Raw genomic sequence first — 25,898 nt, forward strand, 5'->3', positions numbered from 1 at the left:
AGTTACTGAAATATCAAATAAAGTAGAGGCTGAACAAAAACTGTCAGGTTTGAGAAAGCCATTGTTGACTTTTATAAGGGTCTTGTTAGAGGAATATGGACACAGGAGAAATAAGGTAAATTAGATCACTAGGGATTTTAGTCAATAGAAGGCAGAAAATATAAACTCTTTTTGCACTAAAAAAGGAGATGGGATGGTAGGTAGCTCAAAGGACCAAAGAGAACCTTTATTTTAAGGTAAAGGAAAAACCCAAACATGTTTTTAGGTAAAAAGCAGAGGAGGGGCGCCTGGATGGCTCAGTCTGTTGAGCATCTCTTGATTTTGGCTCAGGTCATGATTTCAAAGTTCGTGAAAGTGAGCCCTGAGTGCCACGTTGGGCTCTGCGCTAACAGCAAGGAATGTGCTTGGGATTCTCCCTCTCTCCCTCTGTTTCTGCCCCTCCCCCACACTGTCTCAAAATAAATAAATACACATTTACTTAGGTTGATTTATCTTGAGAGAGACAGAGAGAGCATGAGCGGGGAAGGGGCAAGGAGCGAGGGAGAAAGGGAGAATCCCAAGCAGGCTCTGTGCTGTCAGCCATTAGCACAGAGCTGATGTGGGGCTCAAACCCACGAAACTTGCAAGATCATGACCTGAGCTGAAAGCAAGAGTCAGGCACTTAACCGACTGAGTCACCCAGGCACCCAAACATTTGTTTAAAAAGACAGAAAAAAGGGATGCCTGGGTGGCTCAGTGGGTTAAGCGTCCGGCTTCAGGTCAAGTCATGATCTCACAGCTTGTGGTTTGAGCCCCGCGTCAGGCTCAGAACCTGGAGCCTGCTTCAGATTCTGTCTCCATCTCTTTGCCCATCCTCCACTCGTGCTCTCTCTCTCTCTTTCTCAAATATAAACATTAAAAAATTATTTTAAAAAAGACAAAAAAAGCAGAGGAAAACTGAAGGTGTGAAATAGGTGTGGTGGGTCTCAGGATCAGGAAAGACAGGGTCAAGAGCATAGGTGGGAACATTGGGATGTAAAGAAGGGGTACTGACTTCTCTGAGACCAGAAATAATGACAAGAATACGAACCATGCCCAGCACAGTGCCTTGTACCATGGTTAATTTTTTGTGTCAACTTGACTGGGTCATGGGGTGCCCAGAAATTTGGTCAAATGTTATTCTGGGTGTGTCCGTGAGGATGTTTTGAATAATGTTAACATCTGAATGGCTAGATTAAGTAAAGCAGATGGCCCTCCTTAGAGTAGGTAGCCTTCAGCCAATGGAAGACCTGACTGAACAGAGACTTACCCTCCCATGAGTAAAAGGGCACTCCTCCTGCCTGACTGCATCCAGCTGGGACTTTGGTCCTTTCCTACCTTCGGTCACAGTCAGCACCGAAACACGGACTCTTCTTGGGTACTGAGCTTGCTGAGTGGAGGACTGGAAGTATGCCATCAGCTCCCCGGGGTCTCCAGTGTGCCAGCTGCTGGTCTCAGGACTCCTCTACCTCCATAATTACGTGAGCCAATTTTTTATGCTCTCTCTCTCTCTCTGTCTCTGTGTCTCTTTCTCTCCTGTTTATCTTGGTTCTGTTTCTCTGGAGAACCCTGCCTAACACGCCAGTACCTAGTACTAAAGGTTTAACGTGTGTATGTCAAATGACAGAAGAAGAATTACAGAGAAATTCAGAGGCAGAAAGGATGTTTGCTGAGCGAATTGTGGGAAACGGATGGCCACCCACTCTGACCAGTGACACCCAGGGCTAAGCTGAATGCTCCAGGGAAATCCCTTTAGTGCTAATAGGGGACCGTATGGAATGGGGCGCCTGGGTGGCTTAGTCGGTTAAGCATTGGACTCTTGATTTCGGCTCAGGTCATGATCCCAGTGTTCCTGAGTTCAAGCCCTGCACCAGGCTCCGCTCTCCTTGGGATTCTCTCTTCTCTCCCTGTCTCTCTGCCCCTCCAGTGCATGCACTCTCATACGCACTCTCTCTCAAAATAAATAAACTTAAAAAAAATACCCTTAAAAAACAGGGAACAGTATGGACAAGCAAGCAGATCCTCTGGACTCTCAGTGGGCAAAGATTCTGACAGGCAGGTGATCAAGCTCGGAAAAATTCAACCAACATTCCTGTAAGGGGTCAGAGCTTAGAGTCAGGAGAGTGATGCGAATAGGTAAAGACCAAATGTTACTGGCGTCGAGGAAATGGGAAGAAAACAAACAATTCGTTGCCTGCTTGTGCCAGGCACTCTGCTAGAGCTCCCCACAATCATTTAATCTTCTAACAAACCTGCCAGCTAAGTGTTATTACTTTTTCAGAAAAGGAATCAGGAGACCAAGTAATATTAATGAACATAGTTCAAAGTCACAAAGCAGAAGAGCACGAGAACCTGGATCTGATTTCAGAGGCATAATTCCGGGGAAGTCCGGAAGGAGTTATCGTTGACCCCTCGGTGGGAATTGGTGCTTGGGGACGGAGCTCCACTCCCTGCGAAGATGAAGAACCGGGACACCTGGCGTGAAACCAAGGTGGAGACTCGGGCACAGAGGAAAACGACAGGGAGACCCATCAACAAAATCTCTTACAAGGGAAGAATTTGCTCCTAGGAAGAAGATGGAAAGGTTAAAGGGGTGAGAGCTTCTAGGATATTAGTGAGAATGTCATTTTAATATTTAGTTCACTAGCCTCCACAGACCCATGTTCTAAAACGGTGAGTAAAATATCTTAACCTGTTACTATGCTGTATCTATCATTGCTGATGGGCACATAGGAGCTCTCATGACATCCACTTAATTTGCCAGATTAAATGATGCCCCTTGTTCCTTCTTTAAAACATGCCCACAGTATGGTATATACTCAAAAGTAGTAGAATTCCCTTTAATATAATTGTGAACTTCCACTCTCCCTGCAAGCTCCAGGCTTCTTCCCTCAAGTCCCTGTATACCAGTTGAACTTGTCGTTAGAATCCTGTTAATTAATTCGATATTGTATAAACCAATGGAATGCAAACAAGTCACTGAAGAAATTGCTATCAAATGGGATGCAAGCAAGGAAACTACAAAAGCCCAGAAAACGTAAAAATCTACAAATATTTTGCATTCCAAAAGATTGACAAATGAAATGTAGTTCAGGTTAAAATGAAAAGTTGAAGGTATGTAGCATCGTTTTTCTTTTCTGTGCTTTTTCTTTAAAAATTTTTTTTAATGTTTATTTATTTTTGAGAGAGAGAGACAGAGTGTGAGCGGGAGAGGGGCAGAGAGAGAGGGAGACCTAGAATCAGAAGCAGGCTCCAGGCTCTGAGCTGTCAGCACAGAGCCCGACGCGGGGCTCGTACTCAGAGACTGAGAAATCATGACCTGAGCTGAAGTCGGATGCTCAACCGACTGAGCTACCCAGGTGCCCCTTTTCTGTACTTTTTCAATTCACCAACAGTACCGGTGTTGGATGAGAATGCTTTTACTCTATCTGTATTGTACTTGTAGAGCACTTTCGTTCCTTCTTTCTAAAAAGGCACAATCTGTCTAGAAAAGCAAAATTCAAGATGGGAGTCCATGTTCTTTTAGTGACTCCATTCGGCACTTTTCTGTGAAACCTCCGTACAGAGTATAATGCTACCTGTTTGATTAGGCTATTCCTCTAAATCTTAGGGATAGCATGACTCTTATGTGTCCAGTTTTTGCATTGTGAACACTAATAGCTCACTAGCATTCATAAGACTGCCCGGAATCATGCTTTTGAGGGCCAGATTGTTGCTGTTGCCTTTTTATAGGCCAATATGTACAGCATTTTAATAGTTCTGTCTTTAAGGAGTCTTAGACATAATCGGGCACAATTTTCTTGTATTAAAGATAAGTACACTGAGGACTAGGGTCAAAGACACTTGTCCAAGGTAAAAAATTTATTAAAATTAAGGGAAATGTTTGTATCTCCCCTATGCTATGCAGCACTTTTAATCCAAAGTTCTCAAAGCACTTTTGAATCAGATCATTAATGATTCTGATGCCCGAGCATCCAATTATTATCCTATTTTCTACCAGCTTGGTTGCCTCCTCTCAGACACGGAAAGGTCAATGTTTTCTTTGCAGGTGAATTGGTTGAGAATTGCATTCATCCATAAATAAGAAACCTGAAAAACAAGGGTTATTTTTATCACATATACCAGTGGAAGACAGTCCAGGCGGGCCTCATTTGTCCACTCTAAGTTTTAGAACGTCATTAAGAACGTGAGGCGTTCTCTATTTTCTTGTCCAGCCCATCTTAATGCATTCTTGTTACCTGGCAGTTAGCTGTTTCACCTCAAATATTGTAGGTTTGCATTGGCAGAAGAAATGGAAGAAGAAAAGAAAGCACATCAGCTGATCTGGACTTGCTTTGAAAAGAGATTTTCTGGCACCACACTTAATAATTTCCTCGTCGATCTGATTGGCCAGCTGTGTTACTTGGCCCCTTTATCTGCATAGTGGCTGCACTGTGTGTTGGGAGGGCAACCAGGAGTCTTTATCACTGCAGGACTGTTGCCAAGATTAAGAAGAAGGTAAGTGCGGTGCTTGGCATACGCTTGGCCCCCGGTAGACGCTGAAAAATTGGTAGCTCTTACTCTGAAAAAAATGAAACCAGCGGTGACGCCTCCAGATTTCTTCCGTAGTAATTACAAAGAAGGGTTTTATACGTGTAAAGAATCTAGTGTGGTAATAAAATAAGTTTTAGTAGAAAAACAAATTTTTACTAAACTTCCATTTGGCACTAAAATATTGGTATGGCAACTTTTAAAAATTCATTTGAGGGGCGCCTGGGTGGCTCGGTCGGTTAAGCGTCCGACTTCAGCTCAGGTCACGATCTCACGGTCCGCGAGTTCGAGCCCCGCGTCGGGCTCTGGGCTGATGGCTCAGAGCCTGGGGCCTGCTTCCGATTCTGTGTCTCCCTCTCTCTCTGCCCCTCCCCCGTTCATGCTGTGTCTCTCTCTGTCTCAAAAATAAATAAACGTTAAAAAAAAAAAAAATTCATTTGAGTAACCAGATCATCATTCTGGATAATGGTCAATAGTCTCAAAAATCTGAAATGCAAGTGACACTTTCTCTCTGAGTTGGAAAATATTTATTGTATTTAATTATCATTAAAAGAACTTTATATCATGGGGCGCCTGTCTGGCTCTGTTGGTAGACAGAGAATGCGACTCTTGAACTCAGGGTGTGAGTTCAAGCCCCACATTGGGCATGGAGCCTACTTAAAAAGAGAGAGAGAGGGGCGCCTGGGTGGCGCAGTCGGTTAAGCGTCCGACTTCAGCCAGGTCACGATCTCGCGGTCCGTGAGTTCGAGCCCCGCGTCGGGCTCTGGGCTGATGGCCCATAGCCTGGAGCCTGGAGCCTGTTTCCGATTCTGTGTCTCCCTCTCTCTCTGCCCCTCCCCCGTTCATGCTTTGTCTCTCTCTGTCCCAAAAATAAATAAAAAACGTTGAAAAAAAAATTAAAAAAAAAAAAGAGAGAGAGAGAGAGAGAGAAAGTAGTTTTTATCATAACCAAATCATGTTCAAATTAGTGATAGGTTGAGAAAATATCTATTGAACCATTAAATCTACCACAAATATCCATTTGTATTATCATATATTCATTGTTAAGTAAAGACCTTGACCTTCAAAAGATGTATCTGTGGGAATCACTGGGTTTCTGACTTCAGTTGTAAGAATTTCTAGTTTGTAATAAGCACTGCCATTAGACTGGCAATACCAGAAGTTTTATGTGAGGTACTTCATTTTGTGAAGCAACAAGAAGAAAAAAAAAAAAAGAAAAATATGTATTTTATAAGAAAATTAACCATTTTTAACATGAAAAGTATTAGCAGAATTTCATAGATATAAAAATACCTAAAGTTAACATCTGCCTCATCTATAGGAAATATCATGTATGTACTGGTCAATCCCATGATAACACAAAAAGCTCAAGCACAATCCATTACTGTGTTATACTGGACTATTACTATGTAAATTGTTTTGAAATGAGTAGGAAAAAAAAAGTTCACATAAACCATTGCCTAAAAACTTTCTTTAAAATGAACTAAATGTTAGAGGGGTGTGTGTGTGTGTGTGTGTGTGTGTGTGTGTGTGTGTAATAAAAGGAAGGGAATAAGTTTAAAATGAACTAAATGTTAGAGGGGTGTGTGTGTGTGTGTGTGTGTGTGTGTGTGTGTGTGTGTAATAAAAGGAAGGGAATCTAGCCTTTTTAAAAGTCCATCTAGGAGTCATTATGCTTAGTGCTTTACAAATACTTGTATTTCACAATCTTTACAACAACTCTGAGACGCTAATACTCCAGTAAGGGGAAATCACATGGAAAGGAGACATCAGAGAGATTCTTAAGTGTCCCAAACAGGGACTGAGGGGCTACAATTCAAAGGTGGATCAGATTCCTCTGCTCTGTACCCTAAACATGTGATTGTCCCGTGAATATGACTTAGCCTCTTTGTCTTTCATGTAGCAGTGTTGTGACTTTTGACGTTAATACATGTATTGTGGATGTAAATAGATGTATTTGGTTCAAGGTTCCTCTTCAAAGTACAACCCAAGAAAATAAAAGCATTGTAGTATAGAGAAATGAATAATTAAATGAATGTAGCCGAATTTATAAAATCTGAACCCAAACTGCCCCTTGATTACAAAGTTTGCCCTTTTTTCGTCTGTAATTACCAAAATACTTAACTCAGTTATGCACCTAACTTTATATATGTATATGTTCGTGTGTATACGTACATATATCTGCAAATTGCAGTTTTTAACTACCATAGTTCTGCCAGGGAGCATGTACATGGTTTTTTCTTTTGCCTTTTTCTTGCTTACTTTTCCCTTTGCTTGAATTTATCCCATCACATATAGTTAAGCCTGTAGTATGCAAGTCTTTCTCTTCTTTAAATTATTTCATCCAGGGGCGCCTGCGTGGCTCAGTTGGTTAAGCGTCTGACTCTTGACCTCAGCTCAGGTCATGATCTCACAGCTTGTGAGATGGACGGCACAGAGCTGTGATTCTCTCCCCATCTCTGCCCCTGCCCCACTCACGCTCCCACGCGTGCTCTCTCTCTCTCTCTCTCCCAAAATAAATAAATAAACTTTTTAAAAAATTATTTCATCTAGCCTAATTGCACCTCTTCCAGTTCCATGCTGGAACCCTCACCCCAACTCCAAGGTAGCACATGTCCCACTCTGGCCTATGGCTCGTGCTGCAACATTATCGCTCCATTGGCAATATTCTCACTGCTGGAAGCCAATCTCAGCTGTGAAGGAGAATTTGTTTAGGCATAACAATATCAACATTGGAAAGATATTTTCTATCTCTTCTGAAAAGAACTCAAGTCAAAAGCACATCTCTCTTTAATCCATTGGATCTTTACAGATAAAAAAAAAAAAAATGAAGTTCAAGTGCCCTTCATTTTTCTCACTAATGCATCCAACAAAATCCTTTTACTCCTTTTAAGGAGTACCATTTTCACTTTCATAAAGAATTCTCAAACCTATTAGCTGCTCAGATCTGATAGTTTGCTCCCTTCCGCAGGTCAAGCTGAGCAAACTTCCACTGCAGCAAAGCCACGAGGAACTCTAGTTACTGAAGGTGGCCATATTCCTTCACAAAAAGGGCCTGGAAAGTGCTAGCAATGCCCTGTTCCTCTTAACCACCTCCAGCCCTCTCTCAAGGAAATGGCCAAAGTTAAGTAAAAATGGCTGGCATGGTAGATTTTTGTTTTTTTAATGAAGTAAAAATGTATACTCACATTATGAATAAACTGTGTTTTAAAGTATGCCCTGCCTTATTTTCTCAGGTATAAACATATTTCAAGGCGATGTCAATAAACCAGGTTTCAAGAAACTACTAAAACATTTTTTGTGAGTTGCTTTCATTTTATCTGAATTTTAATGTGTATTTCAACACTTGGCTATACCAGAGTATGTAGGTTTGTCTGTCATTTCATAGCTGTCAAAGGGAAATTCTTATTTTAAACCTCTACATCATCATTAAACACTTCTAATAATAAAAGGCCTAAATTTTAAGCCCTCGGGGACATCAAAGTATCTCATTTACTATGTTGATCCAGCTCTGCCGGCATGTTGCAAAACAGATACGGAATAGGCGAAAGAGGGTCAGAACAAAACCGAACACTGTTATCTGTTGTTGACAATACCTAAGATGATAAAATATTTTGTTTAAAACTGGTGGGCTGTCTTAGTAAGTGAACCAAGAAAGGGTGGGGGAGCTCCTAAATGTATCTATTTTAGGCTACATCTTATAATTGACCCTTTTTCCTTTTTAAGTAAATGTATGCCTCCTCCTACCTAGCTCAGAGCCTTGTTACAACATCCTTAGGAAAGAAAGCAGTCATTTAAAAATGGAGTTGAAAGTCCACATTTCAGCCTTGTAATGTGGTTGCATCGTGTGGTGACCTTGGAGACTTAGCTCCAGTTGTGCAAAGTCTCATAATGCGGACGAGCACAGCTTAGAAAATAACAAAACCCCAACATTCTTTTTTACTCTACTCAATATTTTTACTTGTTACAGTCTCCTTGAGGAAGTGTTGGCTCTGATAAAAGGGCAACAGGCATTTGCCTCATGGTCTGAAGTTTGATAGCCAAAAATAAACATGGGTGGGTGGGGGGGCGATCATGACTTTCAGACGCATGACTTTGAGATTTGGCCCAGGCCGAACTCAAGTTTACCTTTGCACTGTAAAAAAAAAGTTTGCCAGGCAAATGGGTAAACGGTAGAGTTTATCTCACTTAATGATGAATGTCAAACTATCCAAGATCCTTCAGGCTCAAAATGGTTTATTCATGAATAACGAGAGCATTGCAAACCCCTGTAAAAATCACCTAATTTTCATAACCTGATCCTGTGTGTTGGTGTATTTTTAAAGTTATGAAAGTTTTTTTTTTAATGCTTATTTATTTTTGAGAGAGAGAGAGTAAGAGAGGGAGAGGGAGAACATGAGGGGGATGGGCAGAGAGAGGGAAGCAGAGGATCCAAAGCGGGCTCTGCACTGACAGCAGCAAGCCCAACGTGTGGCTTGATCTCACGAACCGAACCGTTGAGATCATGACCCAAGCTAAAGTCGGTCACTCAACGGACTGAGCCACCCAGGTGCCTCTAAAGCTATAAAAGTTTTTTAAAGTTACAAACTTATAAAACTCATGAAACTTTTAGAAAAGTGGTGATGAGATAGATAGATGGCGGGGGGGGGAGAGAGAGAGAGAGAATGTATGTATTTATTTATTTTTATTTTAAATTCAGTTGATAATTCTCAAGTGGAGACTGTTAACTGGGAAGTTTTTGTTAATGTACAAGGGCACTTTTGGTTTCTCAGGGACAGAAGGGAGATGTGCAGCAGGGAACTACTGACATTCAGTGCCAGGAGCTAGGAATATGAAACATCCTGCTAAGTTTGGCACTGAACAACCATGAAATGCCAATGGCGCTCACCCTTGAGAAACCCAAGGGACCCATCAATTACAAGTAAATGACGTGCTGTGAAGAAGTACAGAGGCAGAGGAGTCTAGGGGTTCTGTGTGGGCTGTGGAGCCACACAGCTGGAGCTCAAATCGAATTTCTGGCTGAATGACCACAGCCATGTCAGTTAAGTGGCCTAAGACTCAGTTGCCCCACCTGTAAAACGGGCATACTAATACCTGCCTCACAGAATTTTGTTGTAAGGGTTAAACAAGTTAAAATATATGACGTGCTTGGCATATGGTAAGCTCTCAATGTTGGCTGCTGCTATTACAAATTCACTCAAGCCCTTCATTTTATATTAATTGGAGTGGGTAAGAGGATGTACAAATACGTTCTTAAATACCTGAGGCTTCTACATTTAAAAATATTCGGTCTGGAATCCATTATGTGTCTGAAGACGTTTCTTGACGACGACGGCCATGTTGTAAGCCTGCTCTCAGTCATTAAATGCATTCAGATGAAGCAGTTAAGAGAAGATGGAGTGGGAGCAGGAAGCTTACCCAGGTTTCAGACAACTTGTGTGGGCCGTCAAAAAGGAAGAGCATAAGATGGACACTTTATTCGGTGAAGGGATGCAGAGGAGGTCTGACCAAATTATAATGGTGGGTTTGCACCGTGGTGATCATAGCTGGTGAGATACAACTGAGGAGAGATCATTACTAACTTAAAAACATTTGGGGCGCCTGGGTGGCACAGTCGGTTAAGCGTCCGACTTCAGCCAGGTCACGATCTCGGGGTCCGTGAGTTCAAGCCCCGCGTCAGGCTCTGGGCTGATGGCTCAGAGCCTGGAGCCTGTTTCCGATTCTGTGTCTCCCTCTCTCTCTGCCCCTCTCCCGTTCATGCTCTGTCTCTCTCTGTCCCCCCAAAAATAAATAAACGTTGAAAAAAAAAATTAAAAAAAAAAACAACATTTGTGCAACACTGCACTTCCGTGGGGTCGGTGAGCCTTGAGCCTATCAGTGGAGACGTGGAACATTCTGAACAGTTAAATGCTTCTTTCTGTAAAAGAGGAGGCTCCCTGCTCTGCAGTGAAATCTTGGATTTGTTGTTTGCACACAGAGCGCCTTGTTTGTATAACACTCATTTTTAACTGTAATTCAGTCTTTTGAGCCTGTAAAGGAAAAGCCAATGAAAACAAGTTTTACTTCTATTAAGACTTGAAAAGCCCAAAAGTGAATATTAAATTAATCTTAGTGTTTTATATATAAACAACAACAACAATAACAACTGAATCCAAACAAGAACGAGGTTAGTGCCCGTGAGAAGAATAGAATAGCTCATCACAGGTGGATGGACCGCGTTTTTCATAAGTACAAATTTCGCAGGAACTAAAAAGACAAAAGGATACCAGTTACCCTTCCAATTTGCTAAATCAAAGTTCTGTGACTGTCAGATGATTTATGTGATGATTCAAATGATCAAATGCTTTAATCACAAATAGATTTTAGTAATATCACCATTAGTAGACATCTAAAAATAGCAGCAATAGTACTATGTTGATTCATTCCCTTTCAAAGACTGAATCACAAAGTACAAGATCTAGTGAATTGGAATTCATCAATTCTGTTCCCCTATATGTCTCTCTTGGTGCCTCTGCCACACCCTGAACCTTCACATGACTCAAGATTCAATATCCTCCATTATGTTCTTTAGCTATACCTTTGCATCAGGCACATACATCCTCTATCCGGACACGTTCTTAAAAGTCATCTTACTGGCACCACAGTGAAAGTTTCTCAAACCTCTGTCTCCAGCATTGTCCCCTTGCTTGTCCTCCAGTCATCATGTTTCCAAGGACTATTAGAAACTGCCACTTAAGGGGCACCTGGGGGGCTCATTCAGTTGAGCATCAGACTCTTGGTCTGGGCTCAGGTCATGATCTCAAATTTCATGAGTTCAAGCCCACATGAGGCTCCATGCTGGCAGTGCGAAGCCTGCTTAGGATTCTCTCTCTCCCTGTCTCTCTTGAAATGAATAAATAAACCTAAAAAAATATTTTAGGAATTGTTTAGGAATTGCCACTTAAATACAAAAATTCTACTTAAGGGGAGTCTGGGTGACTCAGCCATTTAGTGTCCACTCTTGATTTTGGCTCAGATCATGATCCAAGAATCATGCAATGGGGCCCCGCATTGGTCTCCATGCTGAGTGTGGAGCCTACTTGGGATTGTCCCTCTCCTTCTGCCCCTACCCCCCTCCACCCGAGAAAATAAACTTAAAAAAAAACAACTTCCTTAAATGCACACATTTCCTTCTCACATCCAAACAATCAACAAATCTAGTCCATGTTCAAAATATATTCAGTGACTTCTCTTTGCTCCAGCCTGGCCCAACCCCCCACCCTTACCCCACCTCACTCTTCTGAACACAGCAGCCACAGTGGTGCCTTTAAAATGGAAGTCACATCCTGACACAATCGTACACAAAGCCCTTCAATGGCATCCCATTTCATGCAGAATAAAGCCAAATCTCTTATGATCTGTAAGATCCCACCTGATGAGACCCTGACCTCGTCTCTTCCTCTTCTTTTCCTTGTTCACTCTTCTCATTGTTTCCTCTGGCTGGAATGCTTACCTCCAGACACCTGCATGACCCTTGTACCCTCCTTGAGGTCTTTCTTTGAATGACTTCTCCGTGAGTACTTTTCTGAGCATCTTGAATCCCCCTTCCCCATTTTTTCATTCCACAACACTTATCATTGACATCAACTTCAGTTTACTTATTTGTTCTTTTGTTTTGTTTTAATCTCCCCACACTGGAAAGTGTGGGGACAGAGATGTTAGTCTGTTTTATTTACTGGCGGATCACCAGGGTCTAGAACAAGGTCTACCACACAAATATAATTGAATGAATATTTCTTGAATGAAGCCAAAACTCTCTGATTCTTCTAAAACCAGCTTCTCATAAGGACTACCCTATTTTTTTCTAGAAGTTTCCTGTTTTCTCCTGTTAAAAAAATCCATCCAGACTAAAAATTTTTCAACTGTCTTTAGCTCTGTCACTATGATATCTGATGAATTGCTAAATTCTTTCAGTTCCACAATGCTATTGGACTCTATGCTCCTCCTTTTTAAAAATTTTTTAAAGTTTGTTTATTATTTATTCTGAGAGAGGAACAGAGAGAGTGAGCAGGGGAGAGGCAGAGAGAGAATCCCAAGCAGGCTCCACGCTGTCAGTGCAGAGCCCGACGCAGGGCTCAAACTCACAAACCTGAGCTGAAATCAAGAGTCAGAGGCTTAACCCACTGAGCCACCCAGGCACCCCCATGACCTTCCTTCTTATTTCTGCTGCCACCACCTTCACTGATGACAGCATAGGTTGGAATCAGAAGACCTGGGTTTGAATTCCCTCTCTACCATTTCCTAGCCATAAGGTCTTGGGCAAGTTCATTTGGGGTGGGGTAGGGGAGAATGTCTCAGTTCTTCATTGGTCAAGTCACACCTACTTTGTAGGGTGGTTATGAGTATTGAATAAGATAATGTATCTAATGCATATATTTGTGCCTGACACATAGTAAGTGATGAATCTATTCCTTCATGCCTAATGTATGGCAATAGATTTCTAACTCATATTCCTTCTCCTTGCCTGATTCCTTGCAAAATCTTTTTATAGAGAAAGGAAATTATGATTTGAGTGCCTCCCATGCCTCAGGTACTATTATATATATTTCATAATTTGATAATTTAATAAAGCCAAACCAATTCATCTAGCATTCAAAGCTTACCCAGATCTGCCTCTCTTCTTCTTAGCTGTGATGGCTAATATTATGCGTCAGCGTGGCTAGCACAGTACTCATATATTTGGTAAGCATCAGTCTAGATGTCGTTGGAAAGGAATTTTTAATTAAAAAAAAGTTGTTGTTTTTTTTTTTTTTTTTTTTTGTTTTTTTTTTTTGAGAGAGACAGAGCATGAGCAGGAAAGGGGCAGTGAGAGAGGGAGACAATGAATCCAAAGCAGGCTCCAGGTTCTGAGCTGTCAGCACAGAGCCCAGCGCGGGGCTTGAACCCACCAACCGAGAGCTGAGTCAAAGTTGGACGTTTAACCAACTGAGCCACCCAGGCGTCCCTGGAAAGGTATTTTTGTTTTTGTTTTTTATTTTATTTTATTTTATTTTATTTATTTATTTATTATTTTTTATTTTTTAAAAATATTTATTTATTTTTGAGAGAGACAGAGTGTGAGTGGGGGAGGGGCAGAAAGAGAGGAAGACACAGAATCTGAAGCAGGCTCCAGGCTCTGAACTGTCCGCACAGAGCCCGATGCAGGGCTCAAACTCACCAATTGTGAGATCATGACCTGAGCCGAAGTCGGATGCTCTACCGACTGAGCCACCCAGGCGCCTCTGGAAAGGTATTTTTAGGTGAGATTAACATTTCCATCAGCAGACTTTAAGTGGAGCAGATTATCCTCCATAATGTGGATGGGCCTCATCTAATCAGTTGAAAACATTTAAAGAGAAAGATTAAGGTCTCCCAAGGAAAAAGGAATTCTGCGTCAAGCCTGCCTTCAGATTTAAGCTGCAATACCATCTTCCCTGGATCTCAAGCCTGCCTACCTCTCCTGCAGAATTCAGACTTCCAGCCTTCACAATCATTTGAACCAATTTCTTGAAACAATCGCTTTCTTTCTCTCTCCTCTCTTTCTCTCTCTCTCACTTCCTCTCACTCTCACTCTTCCTCTTCCTCCCTCCCTCCACCGGGACATCCTATTAGTTCTGTTCTCTGGATAAGCTTAATACACTAGCCATATCAAGACCTATCAAGACAAGAGGGATGTGGTCCATGTCCTCCCTAATCTGTCACCATTCTAGTCAGAAGTAGTTAATTTTTTACTATAGATTCCTTGAATTCTTCAAAAACCCTTCCTATGGCAGTGGCTTGTATTTGTAGTAATTTCCTTACGAAGAAGTATGCTATCCCACTCCTGCCACTGAGCTACCTAGTGAAAGTGACTTCACATCTCTGAGCCTCTATTACCTCATGAGGATAATAATTTTCCTCAATAGTAAAATGAGGATAGTAATTTTCTTACTGAATTGATAGGGAATGTGCATGCTCATTGTGAAATACATAGTTTGAAAATTGTATTTAATTCCACTGATCTCCAGGCAGTTTGTGTGGAAACGAGCCATATTATGTCCCACCAGGCTTAGGAATGAAGACAGATCTTCAGGGTGAGGTGGTAGCTGATAATCTCAGAGCATAACCCATCTGTGGATCTAAGATTCAGCACACAAGGAGGTAAGTGTGTAAGGCAGCCCTACAAACAGAAGATCCACCCAAGACACAGATTGTTGACTAGGCTGAATACTCGAGATCTAGGGCACCCACCCACCTTGGGAGAGTGCCAGCAACCACCAGTATTTCAAGTAGACGGAATGCTCAGGTTAGGGAGTTCCTATTTTCCTTCAGCAAGTAGGCCCCAGAATTTTAGCAGGACATACAGACTCTCAGAATTGATTCCATCATGCAGACTCCCTTGCATCTGCGTGTTGCATGGTCTTGGGGTGCAGAGCAATGTATGTGAGTTGGGTGTTGTAACTTTAAAGAGAAAGAACATGTTTCCCTCCCCCTTTTTTCTATTTTTCTGCTGAATATAATTAGACGTCTTGGCTCATGATGACAAGGACCACACCCTAGCATAGCAGAGCAATCAGAGTAAAAGCCTGAGTCTTGGTCATTGTAAAGCTGCTATATTGGCCTTGAACTGCCTAAACGTATACTTTAATATTGTTTAGTGTTAGGACAGCCAAACTAACAGACAGCAGGGGATAGGAAAGTCTGTTAATTGTTAAACGGTAAGATTTTTCAGATATAGCTTAGGTATAAAGGACAGGCTAAATCTACAGACCCAGTCTGTGCTTTCCCTGGGAGGTGCCAGTCTTGGCTCCAACTTGTGGCCTGAAAATTACTCCCTTACTTATGGCCACAATTGCTGAATGCTGCCGCAGTCAGAGTTCCCGTGACCGAACTCCCTTGTGTGGTTTGATACAGGGCTGTGAGAGCCACTTCTGGACTCCTTGACCCTTTCCTAGGCAAGCCTGATTATGTGTTGGCATATGGTCACAGTCCTTAGCTTCGTTCCTGAAATTCTCTCCTGGTTTCTGATGGAAAATAAGACCTGGAGACTTAGACTTCAGAGACCACTGTAGTGAATGAGGAATAACCTGTCCGGCCCTAGATGCCACTGGGATGATCACTGATTTAGTGCTTTGCATGTCTTTGCCCAGTGAGTATGAGCTTCAGCCTGAGATCAGCACTTCAGAAATTCCCTATAGTGGGGTGGCTGGGTGGCTCGGTTGGTTAAGCGTCTGACTCTTGGTTTCGGCTCAGGTCATGATCTCACAGTTCGGTTCATGAGACTGAGCCCTGCATTGAGCTCTGCGCTGACATCACGGAGCCTGCTTGGGATTCTCTGTCTCCCTCTTTCTCTGTCCCTTCCTTCACCTTTCTCTCTCAAAATAAACATTTTAAAGAAAGGGAATTCCCTATATTAAAATGGAGAACTCTGTTATCATTAAATATCTTGAAACTCATTCTGGGTCCTACATACACTTTGCAGATTTTCTCCACATTGCAAAAACTCCAAAACTGATAAATACAAGTCTATTTCTATTTCTTCCTGTGATAAAATATACACAAAATAAATTTACTATTTTAACTATTTTTAAGTGTACAATTCAGTAGCATTAACTACATTCTCATTGCTGTGCAACTATCATCACTCTCTATCATCCCCAACTCAAACACTGGATGTATTAACTCCCCATTACTCCCTCCCTCTAGACCTTGAATAACATTCCACTGAATTATCCATTCATCTGTCAATGGATACTTGGTTTCCTTCCGTGTTTTGACCGCACAGAAACTTCTGCAGCTCTGAACATGGGTGTGCACGTTTATTCAAGTCCCTATTTTCAATTCTTTTGGGTATATACCTAGAGGTGGAATTGCTGGATTATATAGTAATTCTGTGTTTGATTTTTTTGAGGAACACCATACTGTTTTCCACAGCAGCTGCACCATTATACCTTCCCTTCAGCAATAAATAAGGATTCCAGTATCTCTACATCCATGCCAATGTTTATTTTCTATTTTTTTTCCTTTATGGTAGCCATCCTAATAGGTGTGAAGTGGCATCTGTCTCTCATTTTTAATGCCCTCAGTCAATGAGAATTTTAGAAGGTCCTACCAGGCAGTGGTAGTGTGAGTCTTGTAGCTCTGACTGTATTCTTTGATGAAGTGGTTAATAGAGGAGTTAGATATGGAATGGACTTGTCCATTGGTTTTCACACCTCATTCCTCAAAGCTCCTTCCCCAGTTTTCAACCAAACTACTTCTGCCTCTGATCTCATTGGTATTACACAGTGCATGTCTGAGTAAGACTTTGTTTGATAAGAGATCCTTGGCTTAAAAGAGAAGTTTGAAAATTTCAACCTAGTCCATACTCTCTAAGGTTCAAAGAGATTAAGTGACTTCTCCAAGATCTTTCGGCCAAGTAGTAGCAGAGATAGGATTTGAAAAGAAATGTGTCCAATGAGACAGAAAGCACGCCTAGTGGCAGTCATAACAAGCATGCATCCTTTCAACTATTCATTCATTTCTTCAACATATGTTACACACATAATTTTACCGCCAAAAACAAATTCGCTTACAAAATAGACTAGACTTGGGGTGCCTGGGTGGCTCAGTTAGTTGATCATCCAACTCTTGATTTTGGCTCATGTCATGATTCCAGGGTCGTGGGATTGAACCCCACAATGGGCTTAAGATTTTCTCTCTCTCTCTCTTTCATCTCCCTCTGCCCCTCACATAGGCACTCTCTTCCCCCCACCTCATTCTCTCTAAAATTAAAAAAATATAGAGAGTAGACTTTACCTTTCTCTCCCACCAATTCGACAAGGAGAGTGGTAAGGCACCAGGGGAATGAAACATGCTCGGTGGGCACCTTCATCTTAGTAGACAAGAGACCAACAATAACAACGAAACTTCATTCCTCCTAAGAGGAACACACGTGAAACACAGTTATGTTGGAGAAGTATGGGCAGAGTCAGTTCTTTCTAAAGAAAAAAAAAAAAGTATCGGAAGGCAAAATTTAAAAATAGTTATGGAATTAAAAATATTTCTGTAAAATGCACTGCATTAATACCACAGGAGATACACAGTTGAAGAAAATGGCATAGGCCATGCTTAGAAGAAGCTATGGCTTAGGACAAGCATCCAAATTACAACAAGCAAATACTTGAAAGGTCTGGGTAAAATAACAGTGCTGAAAGTTTTTTTAGAGATTTAAAAAAGAGAACGATCACGTCTGGTTGGGGAAATTTCAGAACAGCGTTGTAAGGAACTTTGTGAAAGAGGATGCAAAGGAAGAATGCCGTGGCATATGCTCTGAAAGGTGGTTAGATGTTCAGCAGATACCATGGGAAGCAAGGGAGAGGAGGCCAATTCAAGTAGGAGAAAGGATGAGACACTAATGAGGCCAATTGCAAGTCATATTCCAGAATGTTGACTTTAGGTAGAGAATTGGCTATATATAGAGTAGTTGCATCTAAAAAGATGAGCTGAGAACATGTTGAAGGCATCGCCTAGAATGGCAGGCTGCAGAATTTATGCTGTACTAATTAGAAGGGTGAGGAGGAATCATCAATGGCTTTTCAGAGCACTGGGATTTCGGGACAGATTATACCGACTAGCAGTTTCTCTGTGCCCCAGGTTGTCATATGCAAAATGAGGGGTATGTGCTAAACGCACTGCTTTTGGAAGATTTCTCTCCCTTCCAATGTTTCTATTCAAAGAATATTTCTTTGAATATTTCTATTCTATTCTTCCTTCTATTTCAAAGAGGACAGGGACAACAATTATGGCTGTATCAATGAGGCAACTTGGTGCAACACACTTAAATATTTGTGCATTGGAATGAGTACAGAGTGGATTGGAGCTAGGGTTACATTTAGGAACTTATTACAACAGTTTAAGTAAGAAGTAAAGGCCCATAACTAGGACAATCATGAGACTGAACACGTAGTAGAAAAGCACACTGGAAGAAGGTACAGGACTTTGCAACAAATGGAGGGGAAAGGAAGAAGAAGGAAGAGAAGGAGGAGAAGGGGAAGAAGAAGAGGAAGAGGAAGAAGGAGAAGGAGAAGAAGAGGAAGAGGAAGAAGGAGAAGGAGAAGGAGAAGAAGGAGAAGGAGAGGACAGATGAGCGTGACTGAGCTTAGAGTAATTGATAATTGGGAGAATGATGGTCCTATTAACAGAAGTAGTGTAAGTTAGGAGGAGGAGCCAGTTTGGAGTTGTGGTAATGGAAGGTTATGGATTTGTTTGGGGACCTATTGATTTTATAGTATCAGTGGCCCTCTGGGTCAAGTTACTCAGCAGGCAGTTGGATTAGCTTGAAGCTGGGGCTACATTCCTAGGAACCAGGCACTATGGTGAGAATTAAACCCATAGGTAAAAGAGGGAGGCAGCAGGAAGTGTGGAGGGAGTCCTGAGACGTGAAGCCTTGCGAGACAGCCATGTTTAAGAAAAACCTAGGGGAGATGAGACGTAATTAGGTTGATTAGAAGGGTAAGTAGAAGGAGGTCCTATTGTGCCTTGGAAATCCACAGGTGCCAGATAATAGGTACTGGCTCCTCCAGATTCACTCCCCACCCATCTCCATTCTGTTTTCAGCCCCAGAGGCTGCCCCGTATGGCTCCATGTCTTTGGCTTCAGGATGGGTATAGTCAAAGGGGTGTCTGGCAAGAGACCCAAAGGAGAGAGGACAGGGAGAGGTTGCCTTAGGGTGGATCTGACTCTTATCCAAACGTCACTCATAGGTCCTCGCAAGGCAACTGCTCTACATGATTCTCTATGCTTACAGGCTCCATAACTTGCCCTTGCCTTGTCCCTTTTGGGGCCAAGAATGGTTAACTGCCCAGCTTCTGCCATATCTGAATTAATCCTATCCATATGGCTCTCTTAACTCTGCCTGCATTTTATAATTAGTCCCTTATAAATATTCCTAACTTCTCCTAATTTGAGTGTTCTGTTCTCTTGTTGGGACCCTGATTGATATATCTGCTAAACCCTAATATGAACAGTAAGTATTGACTAGCAATCTGACTGGGAACACTGAGGTTGCCCTAGCGTCAATCAATAGTTCTTTTTATTTACTGGAATCAACAGCAAAATTTAATTTCAGCCATAATTCTACGCCGTTCTTGGACTCCTACCCAGATCCTGCTTGCAACTGATTAAAAAGAACCTTTCATAATCAAACTAAGCTAGGCCTAAAACCAACAACACACTTTTTGACCAAGATGCTGATCTATGCATAAAGAAAGTGAGCACACCTAGAGATAAGAGAGAAGCATCCCTGATTCTTGATCCTCTCAAGATGGGCACATCTGGCAGCCTCGACTAAATGCTCAAGATACAAAAGAATCCCAGCTCCTTGGCCATGTGATACTCCTAGTGCTGCCCGGAGGTCAGTAGCCATCCATTGTTGGTGGCCCAGCTTCTCAGGAACTTCTTGACCTCCAGAGCCATAACTTACACTGAGTTTCTAGCTTAAAGAAGACTCCAAGACAAGAATATCCAACTCCAGGTATCTAACCAAATCAATCCCAGGAGCCCGTGGAGACAAACTGAGCATTTAGTGGTCTTTTTCAGTGAAAATATTTTAGTGATGAGAATTACAGAGGGAAACTCCTGTAAGCCTGGGATAAGGAGGGGCATAGAGAGATTGGTTATGCTTCTGAAACTTGGCCTGTCCCTGCAGTGTTGAGGAATTTCTAAGGATGGGGTTGTGTGGCCTTGGCAGGGATAAGTTTTAGGTTTCAGAAGAGAAAAAGGTAGTCTCTGATAGTCAAGGAAACATGTCTAAGTGGTGAATAAGCACAGGCTCTGAGGTTTCAGGAGCAGCTGGGGTGGGAATACGGAGCTGTTGCTCATCTTATTATCACGTAGAGGCAGATTTGTGAGGCCTCCGTGTATTTCTTTGGTCAACGATCAGACCTATGGTACAGCTTCCCTGATCCCGAGAAAACATTGAGAATGAGCCATTTCAGAGACTTCTAAGCTCTTCAGCCTTGCAGGGTTTGGGTGGGGGTGGGAGGGGGTTGCAGATTTCTGATGAGTGACAAGTCCTGCTGTCAGGATTCTGCAGCAAGAGTCTTAAGGCTGGCAGACGCTGCTATAAAAGCAAGCACCTTCCACGCAAGGCAGTGCTTCTGGCATTTTACAACTGAAGTAGGATATACTCTGGGGGAGAGCCGTGGTTTAGTGTTGGAGAGAAGAGTGGCTTGGCAGGTAAACTCTGACCCCTCAGCTTAAAGAGGATGCTACGGGGAAGGGATCCTGAACTGTGAAATAGGTTTCTGGGGTGGCTTATATTATCTTTGGGCTTGTGGTTCCCATAATTATTGGTATTCTCAGTCTCACCTTGAGGATCTCAGAGTGAGAATGTTATCTTAGCCATCGGCAGTTTGATGGGTATTTTTTAAAGTTATTTCTTCAATGCATTTAGTACCTTCAACAGAAATGCCTGCCAGGATTTGCTATAAATAATCCTGATCAGGATAATCAAAAGCTGTAGCCATGTGACTTCCTATTTCCCCTTCGCTTTGATTTATATCTACAATGTTCTTTGAGATACAGCTACCCCTCTTTGTTCCTACTAATTCCTTGACCCAGAATCCTCCTGAAGGGTAGGTATCATTTTCTTTTCTTTCCTGAATGTACATGCATGTTAAAAATCTTTCTTGTAAGTGGGGAAATTTATAGCAAACAGAAAATGCTGCATCAGTTCAAGTTATCAGAGAAATCCTTCAGGAAGGGAAGCAAGTACATTTAGCTAAGCTGAGCAATAGCTACACAGTGATAATTTTGGGGAAAAAGAGGGAAAAGCATGACTGGAAAGTATAGGATGCAATAAAAGGGCAGTCTCAAAATGATAGCTCTGTGATATGGATATGATATTAAATTCATGTCTAATAACCAAATGTCTCATTCGCATAAGTACTTATTAAGTATCAGACACTGTTCTGAGCACATTGCCTACACCATCTGATTCAATCCTCACATCGACACTCTGAGGTAAGTACTGTCATTATTTATATTTGCTGATGGTGACTGTACCCAGGTCACACTGTTTGTAAGTAGTAGATCAAGCATTCAAATTTAGGGGCCAGCTTGGAGGCTGGTTACTCCTATGCCCATATGAAAACGATGGTGCTTTCAAAGGGGTGTGTGTATGTCTGTCTGTGTGTGTGTGTGTGTGTGTGTGTGTGTGTGTGTGTGTGAGTGAGTGAATGGTTGGTTTTCTTACAAGGGGACACTTTGCAAAGATGTGTGCAGAGATCAGGGAAAGTGCCCGGAGCTAGAGGCAGTAGAATTATCACCCCCAGGCACACAAAAGGACAGGAGGGAGAAGTTGGTGGAACTCTAAAGGAGAAACAATCATGCTATTCTGTTGGGGGACACAGCCAGCCGTGTGCTAGGACACACAGGAGCTGATGGTAGCATTTTTGCCCAACTCTGCTTTCGGTGATGTCACATTGGCAACCATATAGGTTGTGATGATAATACTATGCCACAGAAATCAGCAAATACTACGAACAAGAACTCCTCCTCCTCCTTTTTTTCAGGGAGCCAGCTGTTACACATTTACAAGCACACTGCTGGATACAGCCAACCTGACGCAATCTCTCAATGAGGAAGCTGCGAAAACTCACACCTACATCTTGCTCTCAAGATGGAGACAGGACCAAGCTCAGTAGGAAGCCAGAGAACACTGGAGCCAGAACACTTTGTCCTGTTCAAACCATCCTCTGGGGGAGACAGCAGGTGGAGGAGGGTGGAGAGTAGACAGATACCTTCCCGTCCATCCTTATCACCCCCTGATTACCCACATCAGTGGAGGTCACTTTGGCAGACAATTGGAAATACTGGATTTTCTAGTAGGGCCAGCAAATTAGTTCATCTTCTTCTTCTTTTTTTTTTTTTTTTTTTAATTTTTTTTTTTTTTCAACGTTTATTTATTTTTGGGACAGAGAGAGACAGAGCATGAACGGGGGAGGGGCAGAGAGAGAGGGAGACACAGAATCAGAAACAGGCTCCAGGCTCTGAGCCATCAGCCCAGAGCCCGACGCGGGGCTCGAACTCACAGACGGTGAGATCGTGACCTGGCTGAAGTCGGACGCTTAACCGACTGCGCCACCCAGGCGCCCTTCTTCTTCTTTTTGAAACAATAGAAAGTGACCCTAAGTTATTTTTTATTTACCTTTATTTTTATTTATTTATTATATATTACATATAATTATATATATGTGTGATTATTTATTACTATATTATTAATGAGAAAGTTATGAAGTGGCTCAGAGAATCAAGAAAGGACCTAAAGAATAAGGCTCACGAAGGACAGAGCCAGAACAGCTCTGGTTTAGCTAAGTGGTAGGAAGGAATCAGTGATGACTTCAGAGCATCTCTGTTGAAACAAATCCCATTCCAATTTTTTTTTTTCTTTTAACAGTCCTTCAGTGACCCTGCTCAAGATGAACTTAGAATAAAATTTGATTGGCCAACTTCAGTCAGTGATTACTCTTGGCAACTAGAAGACAGGGTTCCTTGACAGTCCCAGTGAGACTCTCGTAATAAGAAGCCAGTAATTTCCAACAAGGAATTTGGACTGCTCTTAAAAAACGGGAGGGCGAATGAGTGCTGGGAAGCCAAGGAACAGTGCCCACTACCATCTAGGACATGACCTTGCTGCAGGGTCCCTCCTGAGTTGGGGGGCAGAGACCATTAATGTGGAAGTAACTGAGAATTAATTGTCCTTTAAAAATCTCCAGGCATAATGTCAATAGTTCAGAGTGTAACACTATTTGACATTAACAGAGTTCACACTGAAAAATCACAGGTATGTAAATAAATGTCGGAATGAAAATAAATAGGAAACTGAAAGAAAAGCTGAGATGTGCTGATGTTTAAGGAAGATCATACGTCACTGTTTTGCCAAACCTGATGAACAGATAAGTATGTTCCAGCAGCATTCAGAGTGAGTAGAAATTTTACAGTTAAACATGGAGCCAGGCAGGGGCGCCTGGGTGGCTCAGTCCATTAAGTGGCCGACTTCGGCTCAGGTCATGATCTCACAGAACGTGAGTTCGAGCCCCGCATCTGGCTCTGTGCTGACAGCTCAGAGCCTGGAGCCTGTTTCAGATTCTGTGTCTCCCTCTCTCTTTGACCCTCCCCCGTTCATGTTCTCTCTCTGTCTCAAAAATAAATAAACATTAAAAAAAATTTTTTTTAATAAAAAATAAAAGAAAAAGGGAGTTTGGCAGTAAGTAGAATGGGTTTGTAGGAGATTTTGTAGAGCACAAGGTTGTAAATACGATTTAAGAGAAAATGCTTGACCTTCCAGGCTGTGGCCCCCGACCTGCAATGTCCACCTGCTCTTTTCTCCACTTCATGCTCCGCTGCCCTTCAAGACCCAACACACATGTTTTTTTTCTCCCAGACCCTTCCTGGACCAGCTCAATCCAGCCCAAGCCATAATTGAATACTGCTTTTTGTCCTGTGAATTTGGCAGTTCCCAAATGACCCCTTGTGTTGTTACACAGTTCCAGACATGTGCCTCCAGACCCTCATCTGGGGTTTAGGAATAATGAAGGCAGGATCTATCTGGTGGCGAGAAGTTGGCTGTTGGAGATTTCATGTAACTTTTACAAAATTTGGTCTTTCTTCCCTTTTCTAGTTCCTCATCTGCCAAAACCGTGAAAATAGGGACCTTAAGAAGGGTTTGTCCTTCCTCTCTCTTTTTTCCTACCCCACAGTGTTCTTGAGAAAATCAGTGACAGTGAACACATAACAGCCCACATGAGACTTAATATTTTGTCTGACGCTCTTTGCCCTATCAGTCAAGATCTCCCGAGCACGCAGGAAGATCCTTGTAATGGTTGCAATATCGGTAGTAGTTCCCTCATGCTGCATGTTCTTCCTCAATGACTTCATCTATTTGGGCAGTTTCAGCTGTGGTCTTTAAGGGGCTAACTCTCCATCTGCCTCTACTGACCCATCTTCCAAGCCCCAGGCCCATATTTCCAACTGGATGTTCTGTCGACATCAGTGTCAGTATGTCCTGAATTGAACCCATCCTTCCATACAGACCTAGTCCTTCTTTTGACTGAAGCCCCTGACCACAATCAGAACTGGGCTGCATACCGCTTATGCTTGACATCCTGGAAATATCGAAGTTCCAGCATCTCCCCCATCACTGTCTCCCACCCAGGAACCCGGTTGAGCCTACCACTGTGTTCCTAAGGTTCCATTTTCTCTGCAGCCCCATACCTGACCTTCATTAAATCTCAGCCTTGCAAGAACGTCCTGATTAGTCTCTGCCCATCACCTCAGCCCATGCCCTAAGCTGTCATTAGAGTTCTGTTCCTAAGACACTGGCAAGATTGTGTCAAACCCCAGCATCCTCTCCACCCACCAAAGCTTATAGTCTCCCTGCTCTTGCATATGAAGAGCTGTGCAACTCGAACTGTGCACAATGTGTAGCCCCAATAAAACTTTCTGGCCTCGTCTCCTCTACAATCCCCAGACCTGATGCCACCCACTTGTTTCACGGTTCCTGAATACGCCCTCCACTGTCACACAATTAACTTTGTTGAAGTTATTTCCTTTGTCTTGAATAGTCTTGTCACTCAGGTTCTGCTTAATCTTACATCTTCCCAGACACTTTACTAATCGTCACAGTTAAAATTAATTGTTCCTACAAGTAGTAACTGCCATTATAGAGAACTGAGCCTGCACCGGGGGATTTACATAATCATGTTTAGTCCTCACCGCGCTTGGGCAAGTTAGGTATTACAGGCCCATGATCCCTCATCCAAAGCCTTGAAGCCAGCTGTGCTTCCAAGTTCAGAAGTCTAGTTTTTAGAAAGGTAATGTAGCGGGAAGTGTCTCAGTTTCCCCATCTGTAAAATGGGGGGGAAGGTACTAGCCAAGTACCTCTCTCATGGGATTGTTATGAAATAGGCAATGTGTTCCTTCAGAGGAGGGCCTAGCGAAGTGCCCTTATTAAGTGCATTGTGGGGTCTATTTACTTGATTGTTATAAATAACATATAATAGCTTATGAGCAAGACCTCACTAGGAAAATAAATGGCTCTCACTTTTATAGTTACCTAATTTGTATCGGGAAAGCAATTTGGTGATAAGAGCCCTCATTTTGCTGGATGTTGTGTTTCTTTTTCTTTCTTTACTTTCATTTCCTTCCACTACTTACCACACCCTTTACTCAGCATTTCCTATCAAAATCACAGGCCTCCTGCAACTGCAGTCGAAAGTCTTCCTTCATTTTTCTGGCCTATTTTACAATTAATTCATATTTTTCTCTGGCAAAAAAAAAAATTATGCTAGATCGTTATTCCCTTCTTCTCT

General features: G+C 42.3%; 1 long non-coding RNA gene across 2 annotated transcripts; it reads right to left on the reverse strand.

Annotated features, from left to right (window-relative positions):
• Positions 1–3,813: 3,813 nt before the first annotated feature.
• On the reverse strand, positions 3,814–10,592 carry LOC147584793 (uncharacterized). 2 transcript variants are annotated; one of them, XR_015253451.1, is made up of 4 exons: positions 10,387–10,592; positions 9,810–10,149; positions 4,277–4,579; positions 3,814–4,107 (listed from the first exon to the last, which is right to left on the reverse strand). It is a non-coding gene; the product is annotated as an uncharacterized LOC147584793 (long non-coding RNA). The 2 variants fall into 2 exon arrangements; XR_015253452.1 differs by lacking the exon at positions 4,277–4,579 and having other exon boundaries at positions 10,387–10,590.
• Positions 10,593–25,898: the final 15,306 nt, after the last annotated feature.

This window comes from Puma concolor, chromosome A1 (assembly GCF_028749965.1).
Source record: "Puma concolor isolate L17-30 chromosome A1, mPumCon1.1.hap2, whole genome shotgun sequence".
Classification (NCBI taxonomy): Eukaryota; Metazoa; Chordata; class Mammalia; order Carnivora; family Felidae; genus Puma; species Puma concolor.